Here is a 20,609-nt window from a genome sequence, read left to right as displayed (position 1 = left end):
ACTCAACACATTGAGTCTCAGTAGCAATAATGACACTTAAAGTTAATAAGGCAGAGTATCCTCTTAGCCCTGTAATATTTGACTTTAACCTGACTAAACACATTTACATAGGTAAAGGTAGAAAATAACAACACTAAGAGGTGGGGAAGGAGAGCTTATCAGAACTGAAGAATAGAAGAAAGCCACTTTGGGATATAAAGCAAGGTGCATCCAGAAGGATACTTTTGATGGGAGAGTTTAACCCAGGCAAACAAATCAACAAGTCGAATGAGGAAGAATGTCTGTCCTGAGGAGATTAGGCATAATAAGACATGTTTATACAGGCTATTGAATTCATGAATCGGTTGATTCAGTCTGCCCATTGGCTGTCTATGGCCCTCAAAATCCATCTCCCCCTTATCGCCTTCTAAAATGGAGAACATCTCACAGCCAAGAGTTATACTGTGATATGCTTAGGAACAATGAGATGCACACCTGTGAAAGGAGTCCCCTATTATAAAAGACACGTCTCAATAAAAGGTCTTTTGTTATTAATATTTCCTTGATATTCATGCTTGGAAAAAGGAAATTAATTATAGTAGAAATATTTAAGATAAATTTTACAAATTTCAAATTAAAGAGCAAGAAAATTTAAAAAGACTTAAATAATTATTGTTAGCGTTGAATATGTGTTACATGAGAAAACTAGATCCAAGTGAAATCCTGGTAGATAAGAAAGAATTAAATAATGGGGAAATCACCAAGATTTCCTCTTCTTATTTTGCCTATTGAAAGTATCAGGAGATCTACCATAGTTTGTTTTTGTGTACTTCGAAACCTAAGGCCACAAAAACATAGACACAAAATAAAAAGCCAAAGCAATATTAAGGTGTCATACAGTAATTCAATTTGGGTACATTTAATAAGAAAATATGTTCTAAGATCTTCAATATTTTTATTTCTCCAAAAATTATTCTGGTTTGCATAAATTATTGGACCTGGATTTGTGAATCCCAAACTGGGCTTTCCTGGTGTGAAAATCTTAATTATTGAACTATATAAATGAGTGTCTCTTTTCTGCTTATTAACATACTGGCTGTGTTAGTTTATTTTATGAAGAAAAATGCTGATCAGAAGATATGAGATTTGGTCTATTTCATGTTTATATACCTCATTCTGTAATAATTAATACCTGCACAATTCGCTAAGGTTGCATGACAAAATACCTCTTAGTTCTGGAAGTTAGAAGCCCAAGATCAAAGTGTCAACAGGTTTGTTTTCTTCTGAGACTTCTTTTCTTTGCAACCAGAAGACTGGCTTCTAATGGTGTCCTCACACAGCCTTTCTCCATGCACTTTTCCTTTTCTTCTTCTTCTTTTTTTTTTTTTTTTTTTTAATTAATTAATTTATTTTAGGGAGAGAGAGAACATGAAGGGAGTAGAGCAGAAGGAGAGAGAGAGAATCTCAAGCAGACCCTGTGCTCAGCACCAAATCTAAGACAGGGATCAATCCCAGGACAGGTGAGATCATGACCTGAACTGAAAGTAAGAGTCCAGGGCTCAGCCAACCGAGCCGTCCAGATGTCATGAAGTATCTGCTTTTTATAAGTAAACCAGTCCAGTTGGATTAGGAACCAACTCTAACAGCCTCATTCTAATTTGTTCTCCTCTTTAAAGACTTTTTATCTCCAAGATAGTCATATTCTGAAGTTTGGGGGTTAGGGTCCTAGAGCATGAATTTTGAGCTGATAAATAAATATATATGTATAATAAAATTCTTCTAGAGAAAGCTGTTCTTTCATTTTTCTTTGGTCTTATCAACTCTGAATAAATGCAAAATAACCAACACAGTGCCTGAAAAATTGCAATTCAAACCCTAAACTGTGATGAATTCACCAAGGAAATACCCACATTGTGAATCCTTGATGTTTAGTTAGCAAGCCAGAATGCCCTTAAAAGCACCCAAATCTTCCTACCCCTAGTATTAAAATTCTAGTGTACAGATTTAAAATATATATATATATATATATATATATATATATATATATATATAGTTTCAAGTTATGGTGTGCCTTTGAGCAAGAAGTACTATTCCAATCCCCCTAAATAAACAAAGCAATTAGCTTTCTACAATTTTGTTTCTCCTAGTTTCAAATTAGGTTCATTTACATTTTGTCTTCTGCTAATGTGCATTTATTTCAGTCCTTTGCATAGTTTGGCAGCAAAGGATAGAAGAAATACAGCAATATATAAACTAGCTTATAAAATCATTTTTATTTTCACAAGACATCGTGTGGACATTGAATGAGCAGTTGGTAGTAAGATTTCATCAGACAATATTTATTTCTTTGGTCTGCTTGAATATGCTCTTTTTCTTTTTTCCTGAGGTAAATAATTTATACATAAAATCCAATCTATACATAAAATTCAATTGTTCTCCTGAAACCTGAGGAGAAAGAAAAATAAACATCCAATGAAAGTAAGCTGTGAATGTAGAACAGTCCCCAAAGTTTATTATTATTATTATTTTATTTTTTAAAGATTTTACTTATTTATTTTGAGAGAGAAAGAGAGAGGCGCAAAAGCAGAGGGAGAGAGAGAATCTTAAGCAAACTCCATGCTGAGCATGGAACCTGACATGGAGCATGACCACACTATTCCCAGATCATAACCAGAGCCGAAATCAAGATTCTGGCACTTGGGGAGGGGCACCTGGGGCTTAGTCATTTAAGCATCTTCCTTCAGCTCAGGAGTCCCACATGGGGATCCCTACTTGGTGCGGTATAAGCATCTCCCTCTATTCTTCCCCCATGCTTGTGCTCTCTCTTTCTCTCTCAAATAAATAAACCCGTACTGTGAAAATATTGAGAGTGAATCTATTGTTTAAAAGGGCCAAAAATAAACTGAGTTAGCCCTGAACAGCTTTTTTTTTTTTTTTAAGTTGAAGGTGCCTTGCTATGACTATTGGATTATTCTAAAATTACAACTAATATAACATATCTCTGTCCTTTAGTGAGGACACAGATCAGCCTTTAATACACACACACACACACACACACACACACACACACACACCTTTGAATCAAGAATCAGAAAACACAATTCTAGTCCTGGTTCTATCATTTGCCTGGTTTGAGAAATTTGTTAAATAAAAAAAAAAAAATCAATAAAATCTAAAGACTACGAAGCAAACCAATTTGGGCCTTAATTATCTCATTTTTAAAATAATGAAATGTAATCTCTACTCTCAAAAATCCTTTTTTTTTTTTTCATTTTATGTATTTATTTGACAGAGAGAAATCACAAGTCGATGGAGAGGCAGGCAGAGAGAGAGAGGGAAGCAGGCTCCCTGCTGAGCAGAGAGCCCGATGTGGGACTCGATCCCAGGACCCTGAGATCATGACCTGAGCCAAAGGCAGCAGTTTAACCCACTGAGCCACCCAGGTGCCCCTCAAAAATCCTTTTCAAATTCAAAATCTATTACTGCCAAGAAGGAACTTCCAGAGCAAACAGGACGTGAAAATAAATAGCTTTAACTTTTTTTTTCCCTCCAACCCTCCAATTTCCTACCAGATTCTTCCATTGTGTGAAGCTTGATGGGGAGGAAAAAAATGTATATAGCCTTTAAGTCTCTTCTAGCTGGACTAAGAGTTAAATGGATATGAGACAAATTAACAGGAAAAAATAAAATTTAATTATATATCTAATTTCTTTCTCTCCCATAAAGATACAAGAGGCTTCCCAACAGTCAGACAATGGCGGCTTATATGCCATCTGAGCTAAGGAGAAGAGAATGGGTTTCTGGGACATTAATAGGTGGAAGACAATTCATAGGACGATGGGGAGAACAAATGTTTATAAAAAAAATAAAAGAAAGAGTTTGTCATGCCATACTGAGACAATAGAACATAGAGAGGAATTTTAACAAACAGACTGGGGTAAATTCCTTCCTGTATACCACCCCTAGTTCATATTATAATGTAGCTATCTGTGATGGTAACTGTCTTTCTGGAGCAGGTCCTCTATCTAAATTATTTTTTGGCTGTAAGTGGGAAGGTGAAAATTCATCCTGAGTCCTTTGGTATTTAATTATTTTCAGCTCAAAATAATCTCTATGCAAAAGTGGCATATTTCAAGGTGGCCTTCCCTTGGCCCCTACAGCCCCACATTTCAGTCATCTTCAGAAGGTCATGGTAATGCTACCTATAGGGGTCCACCTCCCTGGATGCAAAGTAAGTGCTTAAAATTTAAATGATAAATCTGGGGTGGGGGAGAAAGAGGGAGCCAGATGATAAAACACTTGTGTAATTGGCAAAACCATAGTCTTAGTGAATTCCACTCTCTACCTATTCCTCACCTGAATTTAGCTGGAGGAAAACCTTAAAAAACCACAATGAATAGAAGCATTTAAATTAATGAAGACTATCTTCTGTGAACCCTTATTGTGGAAGGAAATCATACTGTACTCTTTCTAATCCATCAGTTTGCCAATATGCCTGATTCTTTTCCAGGCTTTCTTTTTTTTTTTCCTTTTACATTTTCAATATCTCCTCTACCTTCTTCATTCTTATCTAATAACTTTGCTTCATACTTCCATGAAAGATTGTAGGGTTCAGAAAATAATTTCTATAGACTTCTACCACTTCATTCATCTTTTAGTATCTGCAGTCATCTACTGCTCCTTTCCCCTTAACTACCTTAATTTGGTGAATCATCGTATTGCTTATCACTATCTATAGCCAGTCTTTTGCCTTTGGGTTAGATCTTGTTTGATCATATATACTTAGAACCTTTGCTCCAGAAATTCTCCCTTCCCCCTTATACATTGTCAAAATTTACTCCCCAGTGGACCATTATTATCAGCATATAAAAGTGTTATTTTATTTCATAGTTATGTGAACTTTAAGCAGGATTTGATAAAATCACTCATTCTATGTGTAGCAAAGAATTTGGCTTTGCCAAAGGAGTGGTCTGGTCTTTGTCCACTGCTTAGGGGAGATAATCTTAAACCCTTGGCACTTCCTGAATGATAAGAATGTCTTTATTTTTCTTGATAGGCTCTGGGGCTACACCTGATAATTTATGCTAACAAGGTGATTACTGGGGGCCTATGATACCAGCTGAATCCCCAGGGAATAGGAGACTGGACACTGAGTTCAACCATGTAGAAAAACAATCAATTATTCCTACAATGATTCACCAATAAAAAGTCTTGGACACTGAAGCTCCATGAGTTCCTCTAGTCAGAAATATTCTTTGTGTACTGTTACACATCAATGTCAGGAAAGTAAGTTGTCCAGAGGACAATAGGAATTTCACATATGGGAACCTCCCAGACTCTGCCCAATGTACATCTCTACTTGACTGATTTTAATGTATACCTTCCCTCTAATAAACCATGACTGTATGTAATAGCTTTCAGTGAGTTCCATAAACACTTCTAGTGAATTATTGCAACTGAGTGTGGTTTAGGGACCACCCCCTCCCCTGGCCAATTTACAATCAGTGTTAGAAGTGATGACAGTCTTTAGGAACTGTTCTCTTAGACCTTGCAGTTTGGATAATTCTGGGCATGCTTCTTTGACAGTACTTTCTTCACTTTACACCCAAGGCACCAGGTTTTAATGGTTCTCCTCCTATTGTGTTCACTCCAGTCCATCTTCTTTTCAGGTTTTTTTTTCTTCTCTCCCTTACACACTAATATTGTAGTATTCTCAGGCTAATCATTTTTCCCCTTCTCCTTCTTTCGATGTATAGTGTCTCTTTCATGATGTAATCCAGTTTTAAGAGCTTAAATATCATCTTTTTGTCAATGTACTAATGATAGATCTTCAGGTTGTCCTCTCCCCTTAAACCCAGACTGGTATATATGGTGGCTTAATTAACACATCTGCTTAGAAATATGACAGATTTTGAAATTTAACACATCCATATGAATATCAGATCTTTACTTCCCTAACTACACCTCAACCCTTAAACTGCTTATTTATGGTTTTCTTCAACTAAGTAGATGTTAAGACAACATTTGAGTTACTCTAGTAAAAAATATAAAGAATGAGATTAAATTGAACTCTGCTTATTCTTTCAAGTGAAAATTGTCAAAAGAGATTTTATCCTCAAAATGTATTCAGGATCTGATAGTTTGTTGTTGTTGTTGTTGTTTTACTACATTCATTGTTATCAACTCATCATCTCTTTTCTTGGTCACTGTGAAAATAGATTATTTTTCAACAGGTAGTTTCCTTGACTAATCTACTTAACCTAATCTCAAGGATGGAGTCAGAGTAATTTTTGAAAGAAAAATCAGGTCATGTCCTTCCTCTGCTCAAAACCTACCAGTAGCCTGCTATTTCATTTAGAGAAAAAAAATCAGTCTGTATGAAGAACAACATCTGCTACATGATACGCCTCAATATTTACTCTCAGATCTCATGAGTGACTAATATTTCCATCACATTGTCTTCCTTGTTCTAATGCTCATTGAAAGTGATAGGTCTACTTTCACCTTAGCTGCTGTGCATTGACAGAGACACTCTTTTCCCTCATGTTCAGAAGGCTAATCCCTTGTCTCCTTTCAGTTTTTTGTCAAAAGTCTATTTTTCGTAACTAATCTTTTTAATCTACTTAAAAATGTATCTGTATCCCATGGCTATGGCTATAAATGTCCCTCATCATTGATTACATTTTATGGCCTCTTCTAAGGGATTTATCATGTTGCAAAATATTATGTGACTTATTTATAGCTTCTTTTTTGTATCTCCCATTAGAATTCCAGCTCCAGGATCTAAGGGTCCTTGTCTAGTTAGCTTTCGATAAATATAACCAATGTCAATGTTCTTCTCTTGTCATGGTCACAAGCACAAAAATTCAAGTTTATTACTTACTGTCCTCTATCTTAGAATATCTGCTTCCTGGGATGCCTGGGTGGCTCAGTTGGTTGGACGACTGCCTCAGGTAATGATCCTGGAGTCCCGGCATCGAGTCCCACATCGGGCTCCCGGCTCCACGGGGAGTCTGCTTCTCTCTCTGACCTTCTCCTCACTCATGCTCTCTCTCACTATCTCTCTCTCAAATAAATAAATAAATAAATAGAATATCTGCTTCCCCCAGCTCAATGCAATTTTGAGAGTGAAGACAGAGTCTCTTAAACAATCAATTTCTGACCTCAGTTTTTTTTGTTTGTTTGTTTGTTTTGATTTAATTTCCTTTTTCTTTTCCTATTTTTCCCTCTTTTTTTTAAATAAGCACTTTAAAGTTCCAAATTATGGCTATAAATCTGCACTGTAAGATGCAAGAATACCTTCTTTAGAAAATCTAAATTTGTTCCATCTATTTCTGTACATGGATACATCCCAGCCTAATTTTATCTCTCTCTTTCTTTCTCTTTCAGGAATTTACTTTCAAAAAGCAAAAAAGAAAAACAGAAAATTTCAATATTCTTAATTTTCCTAACATTTGCCTCAGTGTTTTAGCTTTACTCACATTTGGTCTGCCCTCTAGGGCTAACAGACATGGTAGAATTTACTAGTGTTTACCAATATGTATGGTTTCTTCCCTTTCAATTTATCTTTAAAATTGCACATCCCACCCCCAGAAATTAAACAGTGCCATGTGACTTTTCTGTTTTTAATGAAAATTAAGTAAATTTTACTTAAGTCATGCCTATAGGCAGAAGAGTTATTAAATAATACCCACTTCTCTTCCTGTATTAAGATGGAGTTACCCCCAAATCTATGTGGTGTGAAATGTGAAAAATAGCTGCTTAGAACCAAATATGAAATTTGCTCCATAATAAACACTTACTGTATTGAAATACTGAGATTCTATTGTTTTTGTTTTGTAGCATGATCTAGCCAATCCCTATTGAAACAGTTGGAAGCAATTTAACTAAATATTTTGCCAAGACATTAAAGATTTCTAGCTTTCCAAACTATAACCTTCATATCTTCACTGACCTCCTTCTATAGAAAGACAGTAAAAACATTTTAGATTCTTTCTTAAGTAGCACAAACTGCTTATTTCATCTGTTGTTTGGGTTAATTAAAAAAAAAACAAAAAAAAAAAAACAAAGAAAAAAAACAAAAAAAAACCTCCTTCCATGTTCTAATATTCCAGACAGGAAAATACATTATATGATCACTCTACCAATTATAGAAGATAAAATTCCTGATGTCACTTCTGATTGTAACAGAAAGGAAGAAGAAAATCAGAAAAGAGCATGTCTTCATTCCCTAAAGGTATTTCCCATAAGATAAACAGAAAACCTTTTATGATGTCTTGTTGGCAAAATATTAATCACGTCACCCTACCAAGATGCAAGATGAGCTGAGAACCATACTTTTTATTCTAGTTGAGCTTGTGCTAGGGTAAATTATTGTGTGTCCTATTGATAAGAATAGGAGAACAGGTACTGGCAGGAATATATACTTCTCAACTTTAAAAATCAATAGACCAAATTTGATGAAAATTACTTTTTCTGACTTGTAGCTGTATTATTTATATATGTCTCAAAGCACTGGATTAGGGGTGTTGTCTTTTAGAGTAAAATTCAAAAGTTGTCTTTGATTAGACTAAATTTTCCTTGAGGTTACGGAATATATTATTTCCACTGGCAGGTTTGTATATGTCCTAGAACAAGCTCTTACAGATTTACTCATTAAGATAAAAAGTACACATGTAGTATTTTACCAAGCATGATTTGGAAAATTTAAATTTAGTGCAGCAATTATTTTTGGGACTCTAATAAATGTGTAAAATATCTTTACAGCAATTGTGGAAAATATAAAACAAAAAGCTTGTGCCTTGTTGATTGCTTCTTATTTTCTTATTTACAGTCAAGCCTCTAAATATTTGGAAATGTAAATGTCTGGGGAAAAAAAAAGCTCCTTAGTGTGGGAAAATGCTGTTAGAATAAGTTAAAGTCAACATTTTCCCCTAATGTGTACATCATATTTTATAGGTTAGTTTTAAATTCTAATAAAAACATGTATAATAATCACTTAACTCTCTATAAATGTCTATGATTATTTATATTTCTAGGATTATCCTGACTTTTGTTTAACTGAAGTTCAGAAATCTATTAACAAAAGAAGTATATTTTATTTTTTGTAAGAGACCTGTCTAATTCAATAATCTTCTAGATGCATCCTTTATTTCCAGCTAATCCACTAAAAATACAATGATTTGTATAAGTAGGAAAAAAATAAATTGTTAGAAATTTTTGCTTCAAACTATATTTTTAAAAAAGCCTGTAATTGCACTACTGGTTATTTACCCCAAAGATACTGATGTAGTGAAAAGAAGTACCATCTGTACCCCAATGTTCATAGCAGCAATGACCATGGTTGCCAAAATGTGGAAAGAACCAAGCTGTCCTTCAACAGATAAATGGATAAAGAAGATATGGTCTATATATACAATAGAATATTATGCCTCCATCAGAAAGGATACCCAACTTTTGTATCAACATGGATGAGACTGAAGAGATTATGCTGAGTGAAATAAGTCAAGCAGAGAGAGTCAAGTATCATATGGTTTCACTTACTTGTGGATCATAAGGAATAACACAGATAACATGGGGAGATGAAGAGGAGAAGTGAGATAGGGGAAATAGGAGGGGGGGACAAACCATGACATACTGTGGACTCTGAGAAACAGAGGGTTTTAGAAGGGAGGGGGTGAGCCTGGTAGTGGTTATTATGGAGCATGAAGCACTGGGTGTGGTGCATAAACTATGAATTCTGGAACACTGAAAAGAAATAAAACAGGAAAAAAAGCTTATTATGCACATTTTCAAATCTTTGGAATAAGGAAACAAGTATTGTAGCTTTGGAATAGAGGGCAGATACTATGATAAATGATTTGAAGTGCTCAAGGAATGAATTTTGGATTTAGATAGACTGTGTGGTGTCATTTCTAAGCTCTGTCCTTTGTGACTTTGTCCACAGTCATTATCACGTATAAAACTTAGCTTTCCTTCTTGATTGAGAAAGGGTTATTGATTAAGTAGTAAAAATATAAAAGTGTGAAAGTGTATAAAAAGTCCAGCATGAAGTCTTTAATAGACACTTGCTATTACTATTATTATATCAATAACCTAGAAAAAGATCATTATAACTAATGCAAATTCTATTAGGAAACATACATAAACTCTTGAACATTATCTGCAAACTCACTGAAATAGCTTTGTCCTACTAAGCAGACATATGAGGGCACTCACTTATGCAAGCAATGGTAATTAACCGAGCATTCCAATTCTATTATAGAGTCTTACATCCTTCATCAGAAATACTGGAGGAGGATATGCTCTCTTGATTTCTGAAAAAAGGCATTCATCCCATGCTTACTTCAGAAGATTGATTGGGTGTGGATGCTTCATTTCCTTTAGAAGAGATCAAATTAGCAATTAACTCATTCACAGGTAGAAACAGCCTGAGCTTAGTGAAGCTTTATAAGGTCTTACCTGGTGAAAAAATAGTAATTGCCACAATAATAGATGAGGCATATTTTTCTTTTTGTGTTATAAATCCTCTGATTTCCTGTATCTCTTCTTAGTATTTCTATTGTGGGATTAATTATGCTATTCTAATGAAGCTTTAATTTTTTAAACCTTCAAAGTCTGTTATGTGATATAAAGCTGTAAAATCAAATAACTTCCTGCTGGCTTCTGCTATCCATTTCTCTAGGTTGAATAATGCTCTCAGTGGGATAAAAAGGTAAGCATTCAAGTAGGTCAGGGATTTCCTTACAAATAGCATTGCCACTCTATTGCTCCACTATAGAAAATAACAAGAGCATGTTTTTATCTGATTGTGAAGCCTTTGGCATCTTCTGTACACTTTCAAGGCTGCAGGCCACTGTGGAATAGGTTGAATTAATCTCTTTAGGTTTAAGCTTATTTATCAGAAAGGAAGAAGGCTGTATGCTAAAGTCTTAGGTCAAGCCCTCTGCTTGCACTACTCCTTCCACCTTCATACAACTGAAATGTGACTTAATAATGTTTTTACACACTGAATAATGCTTCACAGCTGCCTTATGATGGCAAAGCACAGTAAGACATTGTGTAAATGTTGAGAGATATAATACTATTAATCCAGGTATGAGTCCAGGAGCAAGAGTGTAGAAAGATTTAACAGATTTTTGGGAATTCAGTGAATAATGAAGTATAAATGTTGTTCAGTCTTTAAAAAAAATATATATATATGCACATATATATGCTGCCTATATATAAATTCAGATTTCAGGTAAAATCATAATCCAAAATTCTGAGAGTAGAAATGAGATACAGTCTAACCAAATTATTTCTAGAAAAAAAAAGAAAGAAATAGTGTTAAATGATATGATGTCTTTGAAGTGCTTGACAGTTTCCACCTATTCATGCAGTTGATTTCCTATTTTTTTTCTTTCTTTTTTTTCTTTCTTTCTTTCTTCTTTTTTTTTTACAATTTTATTTATTTGTGAGAGAGAGAGAGAACAGGAACGGGAGGGTAAAGAAAGAGAGAGAGAAAAGCAGACCCCCAACTGAGCAGAGAGCTTGAGGCAGGATTCCTTCCCAGGACCCTAAGAACATGACCTGAGCCAAAGGCAGACGTGCAACTGACTGAGCCACCCTGGTGCCCAGATGTCATGTTTTCGAAGTGTAGGCAGTAGAAATGAATGACATATTTGTTAGAGCCATGGTTGTCAATGTTAATTAGGTGAGTGTGGTTTTAGACAAATTCACCAAGTTTGCAAGATTAATCCTTGAACTATTACTTTTTAAGACTCTTTCAAGTCAGGACATCTCCCCTTATTGTCCCTAAAGCCTATTTCTCCATTCCTATCATTTACTTCCTTCTCTTCATCTGTGTCTTTCTGCAAATATTTTTACTGAAAACACACTATGGATAGTCATTATATGCAAAAATGATAAGTATATAACTCTTGTCTCTCAAAAATTTAAAAAAAAAGTGGCTAATAATGTATATATTAATAGAAAAGTTATATACCAACATGAAAAATGTCATCAATTTTTTTTTTTAAAAGATTTTATTTATTTATTTGTCAGAGATAGAGCGCGAGCGAAAGCGAGCACAGGCAGACAGAGTGGAAGGCAGAGTCAGAGGGAGAAGCAGGCTCCCCGTGGAGCAAGGAGCCCGATGTGGGACTCGATCCCAGGACGCTGGGATCATGACCTGAGCCGAAGGCAGCTGCTTAACCAACTGAGCCACCCAGGCGTCCCAAATGTCATCAATTTTTTAGTAGTAAATGCTTTTGGACAATAGAAAAATGAATAAAATGACTTATGAAAATGGAATGTAAGCATCAGAAATTATTCATAGAAAGAAGATCAATTATAAGGATCATTTGGAATTAACTATGAAGCTTATTAAAATGTGAATTTCTGGGCCAACTTCAGAGATTTTTGAAAGTGTAGATAGAACTCAATAATCTGCATGTTTGGGGCACCTGGGTGGCTCAGTGGGTTAAGCCTCTGCCCTCGGCTCAGGTCATGATCTTAGGGTTCTGGGATCAAGCCTGGCATCAGGCTCTCTGCTCAGCAGGGAGCCTGCTTCCTTCTCTCCTTCTGCCTACCTCTCTGCCTGCTTGTGATCTCTATCTGTCGAATAAATGAATAAAATCTTAAAAAAATAATAATCTGCATGTTTAACATGTAATAGAGATCAATAATAATAATAATAATAATGATGATGATGATGGCTAATTCACAACTGAGAGCTTATTAATAAGGAAAGGCATTCTGATTAATCTATCAATCATGATCTCAGGCTCTGATTTAAGTTCTATTGTATTGTTGGGGTGAGTATGTTAATTATTGTGGAAAGGAACTACCCGATAGAAACATTAAGGAAGAACATGTAGAAAAGTATTATATCAACAGACTGTTTTCAAATGATGTTAAGTAACCACCACCCCTATTGTCACTCAATAGCAATGATTTATTCTCCTAGATCGGTGTTGGTTTCATCTGGCCAGTTCTGCTTTGGGTTATAGTGGCTGGGGCTCCACAGTCTTTATTTTAAAAAGCAGTCTTGAGAGGTAGCAGCTACATAAGGAAAGTTCTAAATTCTTATAGTAATTGTCTGAAGCTTAAGAGATAAGCACAATTACATCTTTGTCAGGTGAGCCACCATCACACTGGCCAAGACAAGCCAAACTGTGGAGACCAATATTAGTTGGGTGCTGTATGTGTCAAGGTCACTTAGGAGTTGGAATCCACACTAGTTATTCAACAATAATTTAACAAAGACTTGATGAGGTTTGGAGGTGTTTTCTAGATAATAGAAAAACTCAGGTCCACACCCAGAGAACAAAAAGAGGAGTTTCAGATAGCTGAAATCTATAAACATAGATGAGTGTCCCTATAATGGATTTCACTATGTTCCCCAAAATTCACTGGTGGAAGCCTATGGAGATAAGACCTTTAATGAGGGAGTTAAATGAGTTAAATGAGTTTGTAAGGGGCCCTAATTCAATATGACTGTTGTCATTATAAGTAGAGGAAGAGATACCAGGGATGTTCATGTACAGAAGAAAGGTCATGTGAGGACTCAGCAAGAAGGTGGCCATATGTAAAACAAGGACAGAGGTCTCATGAGAAATCCATCCTTTCAGCACCTTGATCTTGGATTTCTAGCCTCCAGAACTGTGAGCAGGTACGTGTCTGTTGTTTAAGCCATCCAGTCTATGATGTTTTGTTATGGCAGGCCCAGCAGACTAGCAAGGCCCTGTAGAGCTGAAATTCAGAGTTCTGAGGAGGTCCCATTCATCTCAATTCTGAGGAATATTTCCTTGAACATGTGATACACTTCTGAGGATGAGTATAATTTTGATAACATAAGAAATATTTCACATTTTGTGAAGTCATGTAACATCAAAATTATTCTGCAAATTTTGAAACTGTACAAGTGTATTTTTTTATTTTATTTTTATTTGTTCAATGTTCCAAGATTCATTATTTATGCACCACACCCAGTGCTCCATGCAATACGTGCCCTCCTTAATACCCACCACCAGGCTTGCCTATCTCCCCACCCCCACCCCTTCAAAACCCACATTTTGTTTCTCAGAGTCCACAGTCTTTCATGATTCCTTTCTCCTTCTGATTTCTGCCAACTCATTTCTCCTCGCCTTCTTCCAATGTCCTCCATGTTGATTTCCTTGAATGCATGGGTTTATATGAAAATTATATTCAATAATTATTTAATTTTAGAGATAAATATTGTGGTTTTATTTTGCTCAAAGAAACTAAGTCAATTGATATTCAAAAATAAATAAAATAAAGTAGGGGAAAAATCAGAATATTAGTATAATTCATTGTTTTATGTAAGAATACCTAATACTTCAAATATTACTAATTACACAATAATAATTGGATATATCTTACTTCTTAATAAGACAATATTATAATAAATTTGCAGAGATGCTAATTAAGTGGAATGAAAATGGAATGCTAAATGTTTTTAAAATTCAGGCAAATAATTTTACTGATGATAAATACATTCAGTCTAAAGTAATAACAGAAGCCAGTGGGAAAATTTGAAGGAAGCCACTAGAGGACTCATTGTTCTCTGATGGTGGAATCTGACTAATAAATGGAAAAACTACCAAGATAACAGTAGCTTACATCCGGGAAGCCCACAAAAAAAGCCATACAAATGGTGTCCAAATATAATGTGAACAGTTGTAAACTTTTGAATATTTGTAAAAATGTTTTAAAAATTTTATTACTATAGAAAGTTTATAATCACCATTACCTACGACACATTACAGCACATGTCTCAGAGTTTCAGGAAAGCTTTATTCTGAATGTTAAAGGGTACCTAGCAAATGATTCCAAGAGCTGTAAACCATGAGGTTAACTGGAATAAACTATAAAAGAATTTAAATATTTTGTACAAAATCATTAAAAAATCATTAAAAAAATGCTTAGAGTAAACATTAGATAACTTTGCTTTTAAAAATCCTTTGCCAACCAAACATTTACTCTTGGGTTAATTCCTGTCTCTCACCCACTGACTCTTCACTTGTTAGTGTCCTGATTTCCTATCCCTTCTTTTTTTTTTTTTTTTTTTTTTTTAATTTTTTATTTTTTATAAACATATATTTTTTATATACATATATTTTTATCCCCAGGTCTGTGAATCACCAGGTTTACACACTTCACAGCACTCACCAAATCACATACCCTCCCCAATGTCCATAATCCCACCCCCTTCTCCCCAACCCCCTCCCCCCGGCAACCCTCAGTTTGTTTTGTGAGATTAAGAGTCACTTATGGTTTGTCTCCCTCCCAATCCCATCTTGTTTCATTTATTCTTCTACCCACTTAAGCCTCCATGTTGCATCACCACTTCCTCATATCAGGGAGATCATATGATAGTTGTCTTTCTCTGCTTGACTTATTTCGCTAAGCATGATACGCTCTAGCTATCCCTTCTTTTTTGTTACTTTCTTCTCCTCTTGCTCTCCCAGCAAGAAACACAAATTTACTTGTTTTTGTCCTACAAAGCTTTTGCAAGTTCTCTGCTGTTTTCCTGCTCACATTTAAACTCTACATTAAGTAAGTTATCACAGTATATTTTACAAGAAACCTAATTTCATTGCTTAAAGAAATAATGGTGCCAAACAGTGGTATGCTGGAATCATATCATACATATTACATGTACGTCTTCCCAACTCTACAGTTGGTGATGTTGCTCTGGCAGCTTTAAATCAGTGCACCTGTATGTGGGGGGTTGGGTGGGTAAAAAATGGAAATGAGAAAGCGAGGGTTCTCTATGTCTTCTGGAGTGTCAGTTGTTCAATATATACCAGCATTGCACTGGAGCTACTTGCTGTTATTAAATGGTATTAACAATAATGATAGAATTACTTAACGTGTACAGGTTTATTATGGAACAAAAACCTAAATATTGTATATATCTTAAATCAATTAATACCCAGAATAATCATCTGGGATATGTACTAGAATTATCCTTATTAAAAGATGATGATGCTGAGGTCAGAGATTGATCTCATTGAAGTTAAGTCTTCTGGAGAAGCAATATGAAACTTTGCCTCACCCAAAGTCTGCACACAAAGTTAGGATATTGGAGAGGGAATTTTTGGGAGTAATAAGAACTGAGTTTAATTTCCTCTATTTCATCCTTATCCTTTCACCTTGGGTAGTTTATTTTCAGTCTAAGTTTCTCCAAATAAAAGACCTATCATCTAGGATGGTTTGAAAAATAGTTTTGCAAAACTATAAAGTACCTTCATTAATCTAAATATGTAATATGTTTGGGAATTTTAGCAAAAATTTAAGTAAACTAAAATTTCAATTAAAAAAATTTGCTAAAATTGGGACTCCTGAATGGCACAGTCAGTCAAGCATCCACTCTTGTTTTTATCTTATCTTGTGATCTCAGGGTTGTGAGATCAAGCCCTGCATTGGGCTCTGTGTTTAGGGCAGAGTCGGCTTGAGATCATTGTCCTCTCTCTCTGCCCTTCCCATTCATGCTCTCTCTCTTTTTAAAATAAAGAAATAAATCTTTTAAAAAATATTGTGTTAAAATTTAAGGGAATTCGTATATAAATGGATATACACACATATGTGGATACACACACACACACACACACACACACATACACATGCATATACATACTTTTGGTTCTTTTTTTTTTTTTTAGATTTTTATTTATTTATTTCACAGACAGAGATCACAAGTAGGAAGTGAGGCAGGCAGAGAGAGAGGGAGCAACAGGCTCCTTGAGGAGCAGAGAGCCCAATGCGGAGCTTGATCCCAGGACACTGGGATCATGACCTGAGCCAAAGGCAGAGGCTTTAACCCACTGAGCCACCCAGGCACCCCTTTGGTTCTGTTTTAATGGAAAACTGTAATACATTTCCTAAACAATGGGCTACTTACAACTTATGGGCTACTTACAACCAGGCACAATTATCAAAAGAATGAAATTCCATGCATCTCCATATTCCTTTACTCTGCCATATTACTGTGGCCCCTCACCACCACCTCATGTCACACAGTCTCTTCTTTGCTGTCCTCCTGCTGTTCCCTTGCAGTGTATTCAATACATTTCTTTTGTTCTGCCTTGGGTGAATTCTTTCACCTCCCATTGCACTAGCCCTCCCCAGGCGGTACACCCCAGAAATTACTTAGTAAGATGTTCACCTCCATTTTTGGTCTGGCCTGGTTTGTGACTCTATGGATATAGTCATGGAAATGCTGAAAGGTGCTATTAATCTCCTAGGTAATTCCCACAAGTTTGTTATTTTCTTTTTTCTTTTCTGTTATTGAACATGTCACTCAAACCTCAGTATAACATAGTGATATAAATAGACTAATTAAAAGAACCATGGTAAGGAAAGGAATTCCACAGGAAGTAAGAAGTTTTAATAAATTCTGAAGCTAATTAGAGGAAAGATTTCCCAAAAAAGTATATCAGAAAGAAATATAAATCAAGTTTGTTGAAACATGGTCTAAAAGAGTTTAGTTTGTTATTAACATGGTTTGAAAGAGTGAATTATTCTGATCTGATAATGTAAACAAGGATTTAATGTGTTTTTTTCTTTTTTATTGGCAATAGAGTGAAATTTAAAAAAAATTAAAATTAGGTAAAAATTAACACCTAATAAAAATTAAGTAAAAAGTGAAGATATTTTTTTCATGTTTTTCAAAAACCCACAAAATAACAAAAGCATTGAATGATAAAGACAAATTTATTTCTCATAAAAGTAGGTGTAAAACAGCCCTAACCTCCAGATGGTGAACTTCATATTGTGATATACAGAGTTCATGTACAAGAATACTTAGATTCTATAACTACTTCTTTAGATTTTACACAACACTTACATCTCTGCAAAGGTTATTAACATGTTAGCCACTGAGGTAAACTAGTTTGAGAAATACCAAAAGCTTGGTCATGAGTGTATTAAGTCTTTCAAGTGTATTAGACATTCAAAGGGAGCATTGATTTTATAAAGGAAATTGTACAGTTGAAAATTCAGGAAGTATGCCAGAGTTTAAATTACACATTAAAAGTGAATTGCTTCTACTCAAGCTCATGTGAAAACATAGATTTGTTGATGGAAATGTGAGAAAAAAAATGTAAAAAACTACCAGAAAAATAGTTTAAGTTTGTGGATTTTCCAAGTAAATTTTCTCAAATTTTAATAAAGAAATAATTCTGATACTACTGAAAATATTCCAGAGCACAAAAACATTGGAAAAGATTCTAATTAAATTTTAGATTCAAGCTTTTCTATAAATACCAAAATTTCTATAAAGTAACACAATCAAAACACAAAATCAGACACCATAGACTCAGTTTACTAAAAAGCAACACAAAACACTTACCAAACATTTGGAATTTGAATTCAATAATTTTATGTATAAAATTCATTTGGCAATTTGAATTCAATGATTTTATGTATAAAATTTTATAATTCCAAGGTTTTTATTACAAATGTATGTATATAATTCACCTGAACAATAAATCAAAAAAGAAAAAAAATGAATGAACTCCATAAATTATAAATGTCTTCTGATGTTTAATTGGGAATCAATGCTGACTTTCATTTAATGAAACAAGAACAGATGGATTCTTATTTAGTACATGGATATACACAGATATATTATAGGGATATAGATATATAAATAATCAAATGTCAGCTGCATTCTAAATGGAGAATTACTAATCTTTTTCCATCAAAGTGTAGGACAGCACAAGGATATCTATGCTGATCTTTATCGCTTAACATTTTTCTGGGTGTACTAGTCAAGACATTTTGATATGAAAAGTAAACATGATACAAATATTACACAGGAAAAAGCAAAATTTTCATTATTTTCACATGATAAAACTGAATAAATAAAAAATATAAAGGAATCAATAAGAAACATTTTTAAATAAGAAAATGCAGTATTTAAGTAAAAACACCATTGACTTCGAGTAATTTTTAAAGCTGTATAAAAATTGAAAAAGGAGAAAAATCCCATTTTACTAGAAAAAATGTAAAATCACCAGGAATGAATTTACTAAAATAAGTGTGGAGCACAAATGGAGATAAATTTATAACTCTGTTGGATAGGAAAAAGACTTGAATTCAGAAGCTATGAAGAACAAGATTAATAAATCTGACTACATAAAACATAATCTTCATAGAAAGTAGATAAGATACTGCAAAACGTGAATTATAAAGTGATAATGCACTTCCAGTTCATATGGAAAAAGTGCTAAGTTCATGAGTACATACAGTGCTTTTAAGATTAATATACCATTAGACAAAATAGGAAAAAAAAATATAAGCAGACAGTTCACAGAGTACACAAATACCATGAAACAATATTTAACATTAATTACTCAATAAAATACACGGTAACACATCAATAAAGAGTTATTTAACTGGTGAAGTTATTTAATTGGTGAAGTTTGATACTAGAACATTTTGGAAAGATTTTGACTACTACAATCACAAATCTATAACATTTTTATAAAATATTTTGGCAACATCTATCAACATAAACATGTATAAATAAGCAATCATTTTCAATGAATGAATTTTACAGGTAATCTCACATAAATTCACAAATATATACACCATATAGATAAATTTCACTGACAATTGTAATAAAAAAAACAACAAAAAGTAACATGACTATCATAACATTGGTTAATTAAATTATGGTAGACTTATAAAATAATATAAAATTCACCCATTAAGAATAAGGAGTTGTATCCATGAATGGTCTGAATAGTAGTTGAGTTAGCAGCACTGTAATAATGGTGATTTTGTGGTTTTGTTAATGAACTTGTTCAGTTACTGGTTTTATATGATTGAGGAAAGTAGGTAAAGTATACTCTAAACTACCCTGTGCTATATTTACTACATGTAAATTTGTATTTATGTGCAATAAAAATTTAAAAAATCCAGATGGTCTGATATGGAAGGATGAACAATATAATTTAAAGTATAAATATAAATGGATTATATATTCTGTATATAAATATACAAATATATAAATATCTTATATATACTATATGTGTTTGTTGGTCTGAAGCAACAGGAAATCCCCTTTGGAGAAACAATGCCATGTAGATCTCAAATTTTCCATAGACTTTTCATACATGGTGTGGCATCTATTAAAAATTTACCAAATACTAGACGGAACTGGAAGAGATTATGCTGAGTGAAATAAGTCAAGCAGAGAGAGTCAATTATCATACAGTTTCACTTATTTGTGGAGCATAACAAATAACATGGAGGACATGGGGAGATGGTGAGGAGAAGGGAGATGAGGGAAATTGGAAGGGGAGATGAACCATGAGAGAGTATGGACTCTGAAAAATAATCTGATGGTTTTGAAGGGGTGGGGGGTGGGAGGTTGGGGGAGTCAGGTGGTGGGTATTATGGAGGGCACGTATTGCATGGAACACTTGGTGTGGTGCATAAACAATGAATTCTGTTATGCTGAAAAGAAATAAATTTTTAAAAATTACCAAATACTGCAGGGAAAAATAAACCCATGATTTATAAACCCAAGTTAGAAGACAAAAGCAGAAAATAAAGACAAATTCACAAGAAAATGGAAATTTCATGTATATGTAATATGTACATGGACTAGAGTA

The sequence above is a fragment of the Mustela lutreola genome, chromosome 1 (genome assembly GCF_030435805.1).
Source record: "Mustela lutreola isolate mMusLut2 chromosome 1, mMusLut2.pri, whole genome shotgun sequence".
In the NCBI taxonomy this organism is placed as follows: Eukaryota; Metazoa; Chordata; class Mammalia; order Carnivora; family Mustelidae; genus Mustela; species Mustela lutreola.
This window is presented reverse-complemented; position numbering follows the sequence as displayed.